At 41.1% G+C, this 15879-nt stretch overlaps 1 long non-coding RNA gene across 3 annotated transcripts in view; it reads right to left on the bottom strand.

Moving 5' to 3' along the window:
- The window catches only part of LOC106026421 (uncharacterized), a 93950-nt gene that overhangs the window by 51071 nt on the left and 27000 nt on the right, over positions 1 to 15879 (bottom strand). For 2 of the 3 annotated variants that reach the window (XR_010041059.1, XR_010041058.1), the window contains exon 2: positions 2637 to 2727. This is a non-coding gene — a long non-coding RNA (uncharacterized LOC106026421). Of the gene's footprint in view, positions 1 to 2636; positions 2728 to 4663; positions 6680 to 15879 lie in introns of those variants that run through there. The other variant, XR_001200059.2, reaches the window with a different exon arrangement.

The following is a 15879-nucleotide window of genomic DNA, read 5'->3' as shown; positions in this document are numbered from 1 at the left end:
ATTTTCTGTCTGGTTGATACATCCCTTGGTGTCAATGGTGTGTTAAGGTCTCCTGTTATAATTGTGTTCCTGCTAATTTGGTTTTTCATTTCTGTTAATACTTGCTTTATATAACTGGGTGCTCTGGAATTTGGTGCATATATATTTAAGATTGTTATCTCTTCCTCTTGAAGTTTTCCACTAACCAGTATGTAATGACCTTCTTTATCTCTTCTGATCATTATTGGCTTAAAGTTCACATTGTCTGCAAACAGAATAGCTACCCCTGCTTTTTGGGGGGGTTCCTGCTGCATGAAGTATTGCTTTCCATCCTTTGACTTGCAGTCTGTAAGTATCCTTTTGGTTTAGATGGGTTTCTTGTAGACAGCATATGGTTGGATGTTGTTTCTTGATCCATTCTGCCATTCTGTTTCATTTAATTGGTGCATTGATACCATTTACATTAATGGCTATAACTATTATACGTTGGTTTACCGTTGACATATTATCTTTCTGCTGTTGAATCTTTATCTTTCTGTTCTGTTTAATTGTCTGCTTTGCTAAGTGGTTTTTTAAGTGTATCTAAACTGTCTTTCAGTATTCTTTGCAGGGTTGGCTTGGTGATCATGAAGTTCTTCAGCTGTTCGTTGTCATGGAAGTATCTTATTTCTCTGTCCATTTTGAATGACAGTTTTGCAGGGCACATCAGTCTAGGTTTAAAATCATTTTCCTTTAGGATCTGAAATACTTCACTCCATGCTCTTCTTGACTTTATTGTTTGTGCTGAGAAGTCTGCTGTAATTCTGATAGGTTTTCCTTTATAGGTGATCTGTCTTTTCTCTCTGACAGCTTTTAATATTCTATTCTTATGTTGGATTTCTGGGATGGTGCTTATTATATGTCTGGATGTAGTTTTATTTTGGTTATGACTATTTGGAGTTCTATATGCTTCACTGATCCTGATATCAGTTTCTGTTCTCATGTTTGGGAAATTTTCAGCTGTTACTTCTTTAAATATCCTCTTGACATCTTTTATGTTGTCCCCTTCTCTTTCATTTATCCCTATCAATCTTATGTTGTTTTTCTTTGCATTATTTTGCAGCTGTTGAATTGTTATTTCCTGATTCCTTGTTATTTTTAAAAGATCTTTCCTTTCCTGTTCACTAGCTGCAATCCTGTCTTCAAGGTCTTAAATTCTATCTTCACTTCCATTGAGGTGGTTTTTACAACTTTCAATGGAATTTTTGATTTCCTGTATATCTCTTTGCATCTGCTTTATGTATTCTGTTTCTTATATTGTTCATACAGGGATTCTATCTTTTTGTTTAGTTCCTCCAATTTTTTAACTGTGTCTTCTTTAGATATGTTCAGCATGTCTTTCATTACTTTTATCATTTCTTCTTTTACCTGGGAGATTATTTCTAGTTTGAATTCCTTTAAGGCTTCCTGGAGTTGCTTCTTTATTTCAGTTGCTATTATGTCTGATATTTCAGGTGTATGGCATATATTTTCTTCTATGTACATAGCTCCTAAGGTTTCTTGGGATGGGCTGGAGGTTTGAGGTTGTATTTTGGTCTTTTGCTTTATCATTTTCCTATATTTCTATGCTTCAAGTATTGTTCCAAGGCTTCCCCTGGATGTGTTGGAAATCGTCTCTTGTGTCCTAGGCTCATGGGATGAATGGAAGTTGCTGAGCCTAATCCAGTTAGGCCCTCAGGCCCTCCTGTGCCACCTTCAGTATTTCAGGTAGCTGGGCAGGCACCTAACCACTGGGGATGATGGGTTGAAGCTCTCCCCGGGTGAAGACCAATGCCCTGGAACTCACTTCACCTACTCTCAAATCCTGTAATTGAAGAAGGTCACCGAGCAAAATATAGTTGGTCCATAAAACCTCCCAAGGCTAGTCCAGTGTGCCTGGGCTCTGGATGGGTCCTTGAGCTCCGGAAGAGATGATCTTAAAGTCTCCCAGGGCTCAGGGTCGCACAAATTTACCTCCACCACCACTGAGTTTCCTGGTTTGGGAGAAGGTTACTGGGCATGTCCTGGGCAGGCCTGAAATGTGCCAAGCACAGCCCAGTGTGGCTGGGCTCTGGGCATGTCCTTGAGCTCTGGAAGAGATGTTCTGAAAGTCTACCCGGTGATCAGGATGGCTCGGATTCACTCCAGCCACCAGCTGAGTTTCCCGGTTTGGAGAGTATCCAAACCTCCATTTTGTTTCATAGGTTATTTACCCTTCACTTACCCATTCTCTTGGAATATCAGCCCTCAGAGCACTGATCATTCATCTTGGCACCAACAACAGTAGCAGCAAGTCACGAGGCAAACACTGGGCACTAACATGTTTGGTTGGTGGATGGATGACGGGTAGATGAATGATGGTCTTGAGGGCAATGAATTAGCAGAAAAGTTTTTGACAGTCTTTCAGCCACTCCCTTTGCTTGGATGCTTAATCATGTGGTTCCCAGATCTACAGCATATAGGATAGACCTAGGAGCTGTAAAGTGTATATTTCTGGAATATGCTTCCTTCGGACTTCTGGTTCAACAGATATGGTGGGGGTCCAGGTATCTATATTTTAGTAGTTACCTCCACACACACATAGGTTTCTGATTCATGTGATCCAAGGGCCATGCCCAAGGAATGTCAGCCTGACTCACCTGAGTGTCACATTGGCACTGTACTCTCAATTGTTCTATTTTTGCAGCACTCAGCATCCTTTTCAGGCATGGTTCAACTTACTCAGACAACCTGCAAGAAGAAAACAGTCCCAAGACTTATAAATTTCCAGAGAGCTGTAACATCGGTAATAATGATATATTAAGTACCTAACAAGTCTTAGGTATTCTGCTCAGTGCTTCTAGGGATAGTTGCTCACTTTATCCATAAGAAACCCTAATACAATAGGTACTATAACAAATGAAGACATGGAAACACAGAAAGACCAAGTAGCCTGTATGCGGTAAGGCTGATTTCAAAGCCAGGTTGATGTCACCTCAGAGTCCCAGGATCATAATATGTGAAGGTGATGTCCAGACAATTACACACCTACCGTAATAATAAGAGACTAATTGGGTCAAACTAAAGCAAAAAAAAAAAAAAAAAAGCCCAGCTAGATCCAAAGAGCTTCATGGAGGAAAACATAAGAGAAATGAGAATAGCATTGGACACAGTGTGAGCATTCTGGATTCAAATCTCAGTGTTGTCAATACAAAGACAGACACGGTAAATGTATGATATAGCTGATTCTGTGCCAACCTCTCACAAAACACTTGACAAGAGCCACTTCTCCCAACTGATTTGGGAAACATGGGCTATGCCAAGTCAAAGCTAACAGGAATTGTAAGGGAGCCAATGTCATTGCTTTTAATTCTGTAACCTATGTGACATGGGAAAAGTCATTAACCTCTTTGAGCATTGATTTTCTCACCAGTAACATGAAATAATAACTACCTTTCTCACAGAGTTGTCATGAGGTTTAAGCAAGATAATACAAATAAAAACAACATTAACAATATATATTATCACAATAAACTATTACATGCTTAGTATATGGATGCAGGAATTTTTCTAAGGAGTTTACAGTCTCTTGATCAATAAAAGCAAATTTATGATCTCTCTGCAAAGTGATCGCACACCCTCTTCTTGAATTCACTATGAAGAGTAACTCATTAACTTCCAGGCTGTTTCTCTGGAGTACAATCTTTAAAGTGGTAGAAATCATCCCTTCTCATCTACTGAAGTAATTCTAGCACTTGGATATTTTTTTCAGCAAATAATTTCTCAAAAGTCCTATGAGTGAGTCTTATGAAGGATTAAACAGCAGATTTGCTGTTATTAAGACAGTTAACACTGATTGAAGAACACAGCATTAATATTTAATAATAATTGCATGGATGGAGCACCTGAACAGCATTCTGTTGAAATTATTTCATTTAAATTGCAAGGTAACACGATAAGATGCATACTGTTTTATTATGACACCTGTCTTGCACAAATACAAGCTGCAGCCTGCTGAAATCCCTGAGAGTTGGGGAAACATAGATTTCCACCAGGCATGCAAACACTCTCACAATGCTGCATCACCTGTATGGGATGCTACACTGAAAGGACTCCAGCAGTGAGACTCCTTAGCTTTGCAATAATCAGTTCTTCATCAAAATGCTTTCACTACACCCAGAGTGGAATACACAGAGCCAGAACTTTAAGGACCTTAATGTCTTGGTGCTGTCATATACTTTCACTGAGCTTGCCAGATCCCACCTTAAATAACAGATGATGCCCTAGAGTTCCAGTTTTGCCCGAAGTTGCGGATGGTAGGTGGCTAGTTAGCATGTCAGTTGAAGGACAATATATTTTAATGCAAATGCAATGGGCTGGAACGACAGTATTTCTCCAAGAGCCTTAACTAGGTTACCGTGACCTCCAAAGGGACCAGACTTCTAACAGCAAAATTAGAATGGAAAGGTTTATGGCAATGTCTATGCTAATCAGCCATATTCCACTGGAGCGACTGTGTTTTGCATAGTGGCCACTTGCCACATCCAACCAGGGCATAGTTCCATCAGGTGACCAACAGGAAACAGTGACTCAGGATGCCAGGGAGACCACATGAAGGCAATGGGGTGAGGTAGGATGAAAGGAACCCAAATAAAGAGAATTTTTCAGCAGGAATTCTTCCACACACCTTTTCTGCAGTTTATGCTGCAGTTTATGTTGTGCTGCAGTAAAAATCCTTTGTTTCAAAGTTGCTCACAGCCATGATCCTTTGGGACCTGAGACAGGGATGAAAAAGGAGAAGAAGACAAGAAAACAGCTCTGCTCGAGTAAAGGTTTTGCTTCCCCTCTAATCTTTGCTCTTGGCTCAAGGTCCACATCCTACCACACTAAAGGGAAAATGCCACTTCTTTTGGCCTGGCCTAAGGAAAATCTTCTCATTCCCTATCTTGGTTTTATTTTGGAATTAGAGGAATGGACAAAAGTCCAGCTGGGAAGATACAACCCTCTGTACAGAGAAAAACCATGAAACAATCAGCTCTGACTTTCTCTAGTTTAAACCATAGGTGAGCCTGTAAGCATCAACAACCATCACAGACTGAAGATGTACCATGGCGCCCCTTGCTATTCACAATGCATCAAGCAAACTTTTAATGGTTTTCAAAAGACACTTTGGCATCTCCCCAGAAATACTGAATCATAATCACAAGGGGAAACGGAGGAGAAATGGTCCATGCTTTTAAGTAAGTCACTCAGATGAATCTGATACAGGACCAGCTCTGAGAATATCTGCTCCGAACCACACTGCCCTGCACACTCACGTGGAGGGAAGCACCACCCTGCCCAGCAGTCAGGGGCTACATCCAACACTAAGAGCTGGGACCCTGGGAGCCTGCGGACGTAGATGTTACCCTCTTGACACTGACCCCAAATGACATCAAAACAATGAATTTTCACATAGCACTTAGCATATGCCAGGAACTTGGACATATATTATCTCACTATAAAGGTAAATGTCACTTAAACATTTTAGAAATTTATTATTTAAGCAAGCTATCTGCAGGGGAAAAAATTTTTTTTAACAACAACATTATCCGTATTTGGACCACACAATCATGTTCACTCTTCACTTAAAATCGAGACAAAAAAAGTGAAATATTTTGCCTGTATAAACTCATCTGTTACACTTACCTGAGTGGTAGAAAAACACGCTAAATGACCCATCTAGTGTAAATTTAGTCTGTTCTTATCATCCTAATGGTTACTTTAGGCTGTGCCAGTCTTCCCTGAATGAACTTTTTTATATTTTATTTTCATATAAATTCTTCCTGCTTCTCCACCAAGATGAATTCTAGATATAAAGAAAGCGTAAAGGAGGAGACCTGCTCAGGCGGCATGCAGGACAGAGGGACAGCATCGTGTCTGCTGCGCTCAGGGATCACATCCCTTCTCCGCCTAGAAGCTGCTTAGCCTGCCGGCCACTGCGGCAGAGACGGAAGCTGGCATGACCTCGTCTGTCTTCTGTTCTCTGGCTTCATCCAGAACACAAGCCTGGCTGATGCTGGGCTACCTGGGTTTCACCTTGCGCGGTGCGGGTACCACATCCTCTCTAAGGTTTGGCTCGACACACGCTTTTCTTCCCTTAGTGCTATTTTCTAGCCAATGCTACACCTTCAGGTAATAAGTCCCTGTCAGACAGGCCCCCACCACATGGTCCTATCATTTTTCCTATCTATTCATGCCCTACTGCCACTGAAGGCCCAGGTCAGAAACCACCTTTCCCACATCACTGCTACTGTCCTGCTCTAATTTTTTTTTTTAAATCTAAGACCCAGATAGCACTTGACACACAATTAAGTGCATCAAAGTCTTACATGGATTTCGATTCAACTATCACCTGTGTGGATCACTGAGCACTAATGTCCACACTGCTCTGCAGGCTGTTTGAAGGAAGGAACCATGTGGAATAAAACTCTGTTCTGCTGGGCATGGTGTCACAAACCCATAATCCTAGCTCTCCTGGGAGGCTGAGGCAGGAGGATGACAAGTTTGAAGCCAGGCTGGGCTACGTAGCAAGTTCAAGGTCACCCTGAACTATCTAGGAAGACCCCCAAAAATAAAAATACAAAAAAATTTAAAATTCTCCTCTGTTAATTATAACAATAGATTCTGAAACTAAATGATATAGCTGTCACTGCTATAAGTCACATAAACTCACTGAGCTTCTGCCCACCCTGTGCCACCTATAAAATAAAGATAACAATACACCTACTCACAGGAGTCTTATGACAATGAAATTAATGTGTTTACAGAGTTCGGAACAGTCACAGATGCACAGTGATCCCTATATACAAGCACAACATTTTATTTTATTCCTCTTATCATAAAAGGATGAGTATAAAACTGATCCTTGTTCATGCTTTGACATGAACTATTTTCTTTTCAGTAGCTGGAATTTTTTACTTTAAATAATACTATTGCTAAGATGTAAAGCTAAATGTATTATTGTTGAATTTTTTTCAGATCTTGTGACAGTCTAAGAAATAATGTTATTGTAAAAATAACCCCCACCTCCAAATACATATCACTCACAAAAAATGGAAGTTGAGGAAGCCCTTATATCTTCTTGTTTCTTCCTGTAAGAAGAGAACATTTTGTTTCATCTTCTGTCTTTTGAGCATCACTATTACGGTTCATGTCTAGATGCCCCCTCAACTCCGCAAAGCCTCGTGTACTTTTAGATGGGGATTTTTTGGAGGAGGCTGGATCTAGAATTTGTGAGCGGTTCTTGGTTCAGTGCTGGGATTAAGACTGGGTGACCACTGGATCAGTCCACTGATTAGATTGATACCGGCCTAATGTCATCAGTCTGGATAAGATAAAAGGAGCAGAAAGAGGCTTGTTTCCCTCTGTCCTCTCTTGCTGCTTTTGCTGTTTTCCACCACCATGAATGGTAGCCCCCCTGGAGGCAGCCAATGATGGACTGAAACTTCTACAAACTGTGAACTAAATAAATCTTTCCCCCTTTCTCTTTGGAAGCTAGGTATTTTTGTCTCAGCAAAGAAAGAAAAGTAACCAACACAATCACAATACCTCTGAGACGGTAGCAAGTCAAGGGTAATTGCTTTCATTTCATTAACACATTAATTACACATATTAATGAGGTTCACTGTGATATTTCTGTATATGCTTACATATCCAACCACTCTCTCTTATCCTACCCCTGCACACACCCTTTCTAGTCCCAGTAATCACTATTCCGCTTTCAGCTTGACTTCGTTTCTGTATTTTAAAGAGAACATGAAATATTTGTCTTTTTATGTCTGACTTCTTTCACACTTTCCAGTCATTTCTCTACAAAATTTCCCTCCATTTTGCTGCAAATGATTCTATTTTCCCCTGCGGCTGATAATACTCCACTGTGTATATACCTCATATTTTATGCACCCACTTATACACTGATGGGCCGTTACGCTGATGCCATGTCTTAGCCACTGAATTGTACCACAGAAGATACAGGCACAAGTATTTATTTGGTGTGCCGACTTTGCTTCCTTGGATACACACCACGGTGTGAGATAGCTGGATCCTGTGATGTATCTATTTTTAGCTTTCTGAGGAGCCTCCTAACCATCTTCCAACATGATCATATTCATTTATATCCCCACCAACAGTGCACTGCTTTAATTTTACGGGTGACCAAAATGGGGTTCTGGAGGTTAAGAAGCTGGGCCACATCACCAATAAACTTAGAGCTCTTCTATTCCAACTGTCCATCAGTGCCTCGGGTTAGCCAGATACAAAACAATTTACCGCCCACAGTCTCACTTGATCCTTAAGGGAATTTCCTGAGCTTCTAAAAAAGACATCAGCATCCCCATTTTGCAGGCAAGGACACCCTAATGGCAGGAGTTACTGGAGGCAGAGACTGAAGTAGAAGCCAAGTCTTCTGACCTGAACCCCCCACCTCTTGGTACCCAGCATCAGCCTGCGGTCACACGGAGGAGATTTTGCTTCTGAGTTCTGTTCAGGGTTCACACAGACCTCAGCCTGGATCCCACCTTCCACGGCAGAGAACATCCTCCATGTCTCCATCATGTTTCAGCTATGCCGCTACTCCTGGCCTTTCTTCTTACGCGTGCTCTCACTGCCACGGGATCTGCTTTACCAGAATGTGCATTTGGAGGGGAACACTGCGACCTGCTCATGACTATTCATTAAGTTCCACCAAGGAGCCTGAAACCATCCTTCTCTGGGGAACAGAATTAAGATATTCCTGCTTCACTCCTAAGCCTGATCTTCTAACATAACATTAATCAGTAATGGATCTGGCATGTTGTTCTATTTTTCTGATTCTTACATCTATCTCTTAACTGATTTGGGGCTTACTGAGGAAAGGTAGGTATTATCTACTGAGTCCCTAAAATCTCAACAAATATTAGCTGTTGTTAGGATTATCAATTTATATAAAATTGCTTTGTAAACAGAATTAGCAGAGGTCTCTGGCTTCTCTGTATCCTATCAGAAGGCTGATGCAGCTCAAACCAGCCTGAAACACCAGAGATGCAGCTGACCAGTCTCTAACACTTGCAGACCTCAGATCCCAGAAACAGACTGAGGACACAGCTGACTTAAGACCTTGTTCTGTGAATGGCACATTATGATTAGGATTCAAAGCCCAGCTAAATCTCTGGTCCTTTCTTAATGTTCCGCTGAGTGAGTTTCACCTTGTGTGTCCCCAGGACTTTATCAGAGCAGATGGGGGATTCTAGAAGGGTGACTAGCCATCCAGTCTATTTTGGTGCTCCAATTCTCCAGCAGCCTGGCATCTGAGAGGAGAGAAATGGGGCTATGTCAGAGTACAAGTTAGCGCCAGTGGCAAGGGCTTCCACATATCTATTTCTGGCTGTCCCCTGATGCTGTGTCATTGGAGGAGCTGTGACATCACATTCTCTGCCTTTTTCCAAAGCCTGACACTACAGGTGACTCACAGAAAGTGGCGGCAGTGGCTGAGCCCGACTTAATATATACAGACTCAAGGAGTCATGCAGAGTGACCTGCACTGCAGTCAGGGTCATGAAGGCAACCGTAAAGTATGGGATCAGAAGTGATCTTCATTGTCCTCTGGAAAAGTATGAGCCCTTGCTCCACTGCGCCTGTAAGTGGGCCTCCAGGCTCTCCCTGTACATTTCAATGACACTGAAGACATTACTTCCAAGGCAGCTCTAGCAAGATGATTTACACCACTGAAATGAAGTATTTAGGCAAACAAAATTTTAACTTCTCACTCAATAAGAGGTCTGGAGGGAGGTGGCATCTGGGTTGACTCGAAACAGTCATCAAGGGATTAAGTTTTTTCCATCTTGTTGAAAAATGATTTTCTTCTTTGGCTCAAATATCTTTTTCTCATATCATATTGTCAGAAGCAAGATGAAAAGCACTGTACATGAAAGGCAGTCTCCTCATGTGTCTCCCTCATTTAATCAAAGTGGAAAACCTGCCTTGGGCCCCAGAGAAAGCCCCCTTGTGTTTCATAGGTCAGAACACGGCTGCATGTCCATTCCCCAACCAGTCACTCATGGGAGAGGTATAAGATGAGCACACTTGACCTCGTCCAACTGTCAGTTGTGCCTTGAACTCAAAACCAAAGCTCCATGAACAAAGAATATTTGTTGAACCAGAAAATGAAAAGTGGTCGTTAGTATAGGCAATCAGCCATGTCATCCATAGCAGCCTGGCCTCTTGCTAAACTAGATCCAAGTTCCTCTTAATACTGCTTCTCAATGATACAGCTCTCTAGCCACGATTCCACATTTATTTTGATTCCTCACACAGAATAGGTATGACAATTTCTACAAGGTCAACATATCTATAAACTGACCATGCAGTGGAAATCTCCATTTTTCTCAACTGTTCAGTGTAATACAAAGCTCTAGAGTCACACAGGGTTCCACACCCTGCTCTGCTATTTACTGGTTGGTTGACCTTGGGAAATATCCATAAACCTCTTTATACCAGCTTCAGCAACCAGACAATTAATATGCTAACAACGATTACCTCACAGGGCTATTGCGAGGGTTAAATAAGTTGATACAAATAAAACACTTGGAAAAATGCCTGGTATGTTGTCTCTACATTTAAGTGCCTTTTATTGTACCATAACTTTTAAAACAGTATTGCATTTATCTGTGTCTCCATCAAACAGTAGGAATAGGGACTTAAATCTGTTTCAATATTCTGTCCTTAATATTCTCTGCCTGTCTTCAACTTGTATTCATGCAGTTGATTTTTTTGAACTTGGATGGAAGGCTTACAATTAGCTCTCTTTTATTTCATGACAACACAAACGGATTAAAAGTATGCCTAGGACTCCAGAGAGGAGAAATGAAAACTATAAAAACCTTGAAGTTACCAGGTTAGATTGCTCTTCCCATTCCTAGTATCACCTTCCTCATTCCCTCCACTGCTACCTCTTCAATTTTTTCCATTAGTAAATCTGGTCTGTGAACCCTTTGTACCACAGCAGCATAGGGCAGTGTTGTGGGCTGTCTTACATTCCCCCAAAACTCATATACTAAAACCCTGACTGCCAGGACCTCAGAATGTGACCATAATTGGTGATAAAATCTTTAAAGGCACGGCAGAAGTTAAAATGAGGTCATTGCTGTGGATCTTAATCCAATCTGATTGATGTTCTTATAAGATAAAATCTGAACACTTACAGAGATACCAGGAGTATGCACAGAAACACACACGCATGGAGGTTAGACCAAGGAAGGACACAGTGAGAAAGCTGTCACCTGCGAATCAAGCCAAGAATCCTAGGAAAGAAATCTATTCCACCAACACTTTGATCTTGGACTCCCAGCCTCCAGAGTTAGAAAACTAAATTTATGCCATGTTAGCCACCCAGCCTGGGGTGCTTTGTTTTGGCAGTCACAGCCAGCATACTGGCATCCTGAGCTGGTTTCTGTTGCTTGCAGCTAAGAACCTCATCTTAGCTGTACCTTCTTTCATTCTCCTCTGTGTCCATATCAGGGCCCTCATGCTCTTCACCCTCCCTTCCTGTCCTTCCTTTAATCATTCAGAGCAACCATAACAATCATTTCTCTGCCTGCTTGTTCCTGCTTTTCCAGTTAGCAAATCTACAACAAAATCATCAGGCAGAGAGCACTGAAGTACACATTTCTGGGCTGGATCATAGACCAAAAGAAATAGAATGTATTATCAAGCTTCCCATGGAATTCTTATCTACTTTTCCAAATGCCTATCTGTAACTACCATGGTTGACTTCAGAGCTCCAAAGTTGGAATAAAGAGAAAAGAACTAGCTAGGGGAACTTGGAAAGTCCTTTTTCTTTCTAAGCCCTAGTTTTCTTCTCAGTGTAACAAAGATGCCCAAGTCTTTGATCCCTTCTAGCTCTATTACTTCTCTGACTGGAAGAAGGAAATTTAGGTCAGAAACTGAGCATCATGTTAGACAGATATTGACCGGTTTTTAAATATCAACACTTAACACAGTAATCTCTGCAGTATGGATGAATGCTGCCAAGTGATTTGGAGAGACCACAAGCAGCCAGACAGAAATGTATTGGCCCCAACCCAAGGAAGGGGATAAAATTTAATCAGTGATGAGACAGTCCTTCACGGAAGTAAACAATTCCTCTAAGACCAGCTACTCCAGGAAGTACACCTAGACTAAACAAGCTAGCAAGATGATCTTCCTTTTCCTGGCCCAATGACCTACGAGAGACCAAAACACAAAGGTAATCCTAAAGGCTATAGGACGGTTTATGATCACAAACAGCTGAGAGTGAGGGCAGAAAGAAGGGAAGAGAACTGACTGTGTATCCATCCTAAAGAGGGCTCAACTGACTCAAGCATGTGGCTCTCTACCCAGGCATCCCCCAGGGACTGAGAGGACAGCCAAGCACCATCTCATGTGTACCAGTCCCACCTGCCCTTCACATGTGAAACTGACTGTGAGTCTAATTGGGTTGAAGAGAGTGGGCTGGAGAGCGTAGCAAAGTATGGCAGCAGCAATACAGTGGCAACGGGGAGGGCAAACTGAAAGAGGACGAAACTCAGACTCAGATACAGCCCGCACTCTGCCTCAGTCAGCAGCACTAGCCGGCACTAACCAGCTGCAGACCAATGCTTGGTCTTGTTCCAGTCCTGGATGTATTATATAACTCTAACTCACTTCATATTTGTCATTTTAAAAGGCAAAAGACCTCCTTGGCCTTTGCACACAAAATGAATGAAAAAAATGCCTCCATGCCTTCATTAGATATATAAGATGTTACAAAACAAAATGTGGAGGGGCAGCTGGCTTCAAGGAAAAAGGATAACCACACTGGCATCCTAAAGCCCGGATTCTCTTCTGCCTAGTTTATTAATTTATCATTAATATATTCATTTATTTGTTCATGTTGACCACAAAATCAGAGAATTCTGTGTGCCAGGCATCATGCTAAACACCAAGGATAAACAAGAAAGGGCAATGTCAGGGCTGGGGATTTAGCTCAGCAGCTCAAGTGCTTGCCTGGTTAGCATGAGGTCATGAGTTCAATCCCCAATGCCAAAAAAACAAAAGCCAAAACAAAGAAAAGCCAGTTTCTCCCCCCAAAATTCCCAGTCCAATGAAGGAAAAGACAACAAACAAAATGTAAATGATGGCTTATAAGTTGTTGTGGAAAATACAGTCATGCATAAACTCTAGCGTCCTACAGCACACCCAGGTTAATATAGTTTACAACAATCTGTTAGATATTTTATGAAGAACTAGACAAGAGGAATTCAAAGGCCTCAAACTTAAAGAAATGATAAGAAGACAGAAATGCTAATTACCCTAATTAGGCCATGACATCTTGCATGCATAAAATTAGTCATCTTAGAGCACCCTATAAATTTGTGTAATTATTATTAAAGAGAAAAAATTAAATAATGAGAGAGAAATGTGAGCTAGTTCTATATTTTCTATGCTGGATCACACAAGGGTTTCCTGAGTTGTCAGCTAGCTCTCCACCGCATCACACGTAGGCTGGTTCCGATCCATTTTCTTCAAATTGATCAGCTCTCGGTTTGCTTGTTTATAAAATGATGAGTCAGGGTTGGGAACAGCAGCATAGCTGCACTATACCACAATTCCTGTACATTCATCACAGCATGACTGCTGTATCTGTGAGTATATGCAACTTCTGTGTACTCACAGAGAGCCTATTCAGAAAGGAATTTAGGAAAATTTTATAGAAAAACTGAATGACCTCAACAGAGAGACTGCTGGGAGTCAGAGCTCACCAGGAAAAAAAAAAAAAAAAGTCTCTTTGCAGAACCTGGTCAAGTGCGTCCCGCCAATGTCAGGACCATCTCTGGGCTGGCAGCTTGTACTTTTGTTTCCCCCAGCCAGAAGCATATTTCACCACTGTGCAGGCAGAGTGACAGAATGAGGTTAGGACTTGGGAAAGAGTGACATGGATTGTTCTCATCCAAGGCACCGCGGAAGAGGAGGTGGCAAGGAGCCCGTGATGGTGCTGCTCTGGGATGAGGTGAACAGTGAGCTGACATGGAAGAGGCCACTGAGGGAACCAGGAGTCCAGGGGCTCGCAGTCCAGAAAAAGGGACTCGATCGAGCAGCTCAGGCTGGAGGTGAGGGCTGGCAGTCAAATTCCTGCTTCGTCACAACATAGACTTTCTCTGGACCTTAAAATGGAGATAAAACCATAATGTGATATTAACTTAAAGATATCAATTTTGTGATAAATATATTAAAAAGACAAGGAGATACTGAAGAGAACCATCTCTGCCTCCTATTAGCAAGAATACAGCTAAAACTTTAAGTGGGACACCTTCAGTAAAGAGCTGAATAATAGGGAAATCCACGGTCCCTCAGGTCTGCTATGAGAACTCATACCTAATGCTTTGTAACTCTAGAGTACTATGCAAATGTGTATGTCATTATGATTATGACCATAATTACGATTTAATTTAATTATTGTTACTTGGTGAGTGGATTAGTAGTTGGAAAATTAGATGGTCAAGCCTTGCAAAAGTTATATAAAGACATATTCCCCACCATCAAGTAGGGATGAAAATAAAGCTGCAGCTCTCATGATGGAGAAATCTAAGAAAAGCTAGCTAGCAATAAGCTCAGATTTTATGAGTTGAATTATGATAACTGAACGTAAAACAATGAAAGAACGGTGCAGTGCAGAGTATTTTAATAAATATTAAGTGGCTTGGTGTTCACAGGACAAAGAGTTAGTTAAGACTACTGCCATTACACCTTTTGGCAAACGTGAAGACTGAGCCAAAATGACAGTAAAGACTTGACTGCTATCTTCTACAAGATGCTTAGAGAAACAGGAACAAAAGAACCTAAGTTTTTCTTGCTTTAAAACCGGGACTCTCTGAAAAGCAAACTACTGAGAATGAATATTTGCAAACCATTTTTCTGACGATGAATTAATCCTCAGAATCTATAAGGAACTCCTAAAACTCAACAGCAAAAAAAATTTAAAATATGGTTAAAAGACTTGAATAGGCACTTCACAAGAAAGACATAAAAGGGGCCATTGGGTATATGAAAAGGTGTTGAACATCACTGATCATCAAAGAAATGAGAATAACTGTAATGAAACACCACATCGGCCATTATTTAAAATATAACCAAGCCAAAAACAAGTGATAATGAAAATCTGAAGATTTAGGAACCTTTGCACCTTGTTATTGTGAATCTAAAACCGTACAGCCATTAAGAAAAACAGTGCAGAGGTCCTCAAAATACTAAAAATGGAACTACCCATAGCATCCACCAATCCTTGTTCTCAATATTTAGCCAGGAGAATTGAAAGCAGAATCTCAAAAAAGATATTTGCACCTCCATATTAATTACAAATTATTCATAATACCTGAGGTATAAAAACCGTAGCTGCCCATAAATGAATGAATAAATAATAAAAATGAGGTGTATACTCTCAATAATACAGTCTTTAGCTGTGTAAAGAAGGAAACCCTGCCATGCAAACCAACGTGTGGAACTTTGAGGATACAGTGCTAAGTTAAATTAGCCACTCAGGGAAGAACATGCAATACACAAATCTTCCAATAGGAATTATCCGAAGCAGCCAAACTCATGGAAGCAGAAAGGGAAACGCTAAGTTTCAGAGACCCAAAAGAGGGGAAATGAGGTGCTGTTCAGTACTTACGATGCTTCAGTCACGCAAAATGGAAAAGTTCTAGGGATCTGCTGAACACTACTCTACTCTGAGTTAACAATACTCTACTGTTCACTTAAAATGTAGTAAGACAGATCTCGTAGTATACATTTTTTCTATCATAATAATAATGAACTGGAAAAATAGAGGCCACCCTAGTTGTTGGAGGGAATTAACTGGTTTTTTCTGTC

This window comes from Cavia porcellus, unplaced genomic scaffold, assembly GCF_034190915.1.
Source record: "Cavia porcellus strain 051 isolate PalLab524CR breed Dunkin Hartley unplaced genomic scaffold, mCavPor4.1 scaffold_19, whole genome shotgun sequence".
NCBI classification, from domain to species: domain Eukaryota; kingdom Metazoa; phylum Chordata; class Mammalia; order Rodentia; family Caviidae; genus Cavia; species Cavia porcellus.
Note: the sequence above shows the minus strand (reverse complement) of the source record. Positions and strands in the feature narration are given on the sequence as shown.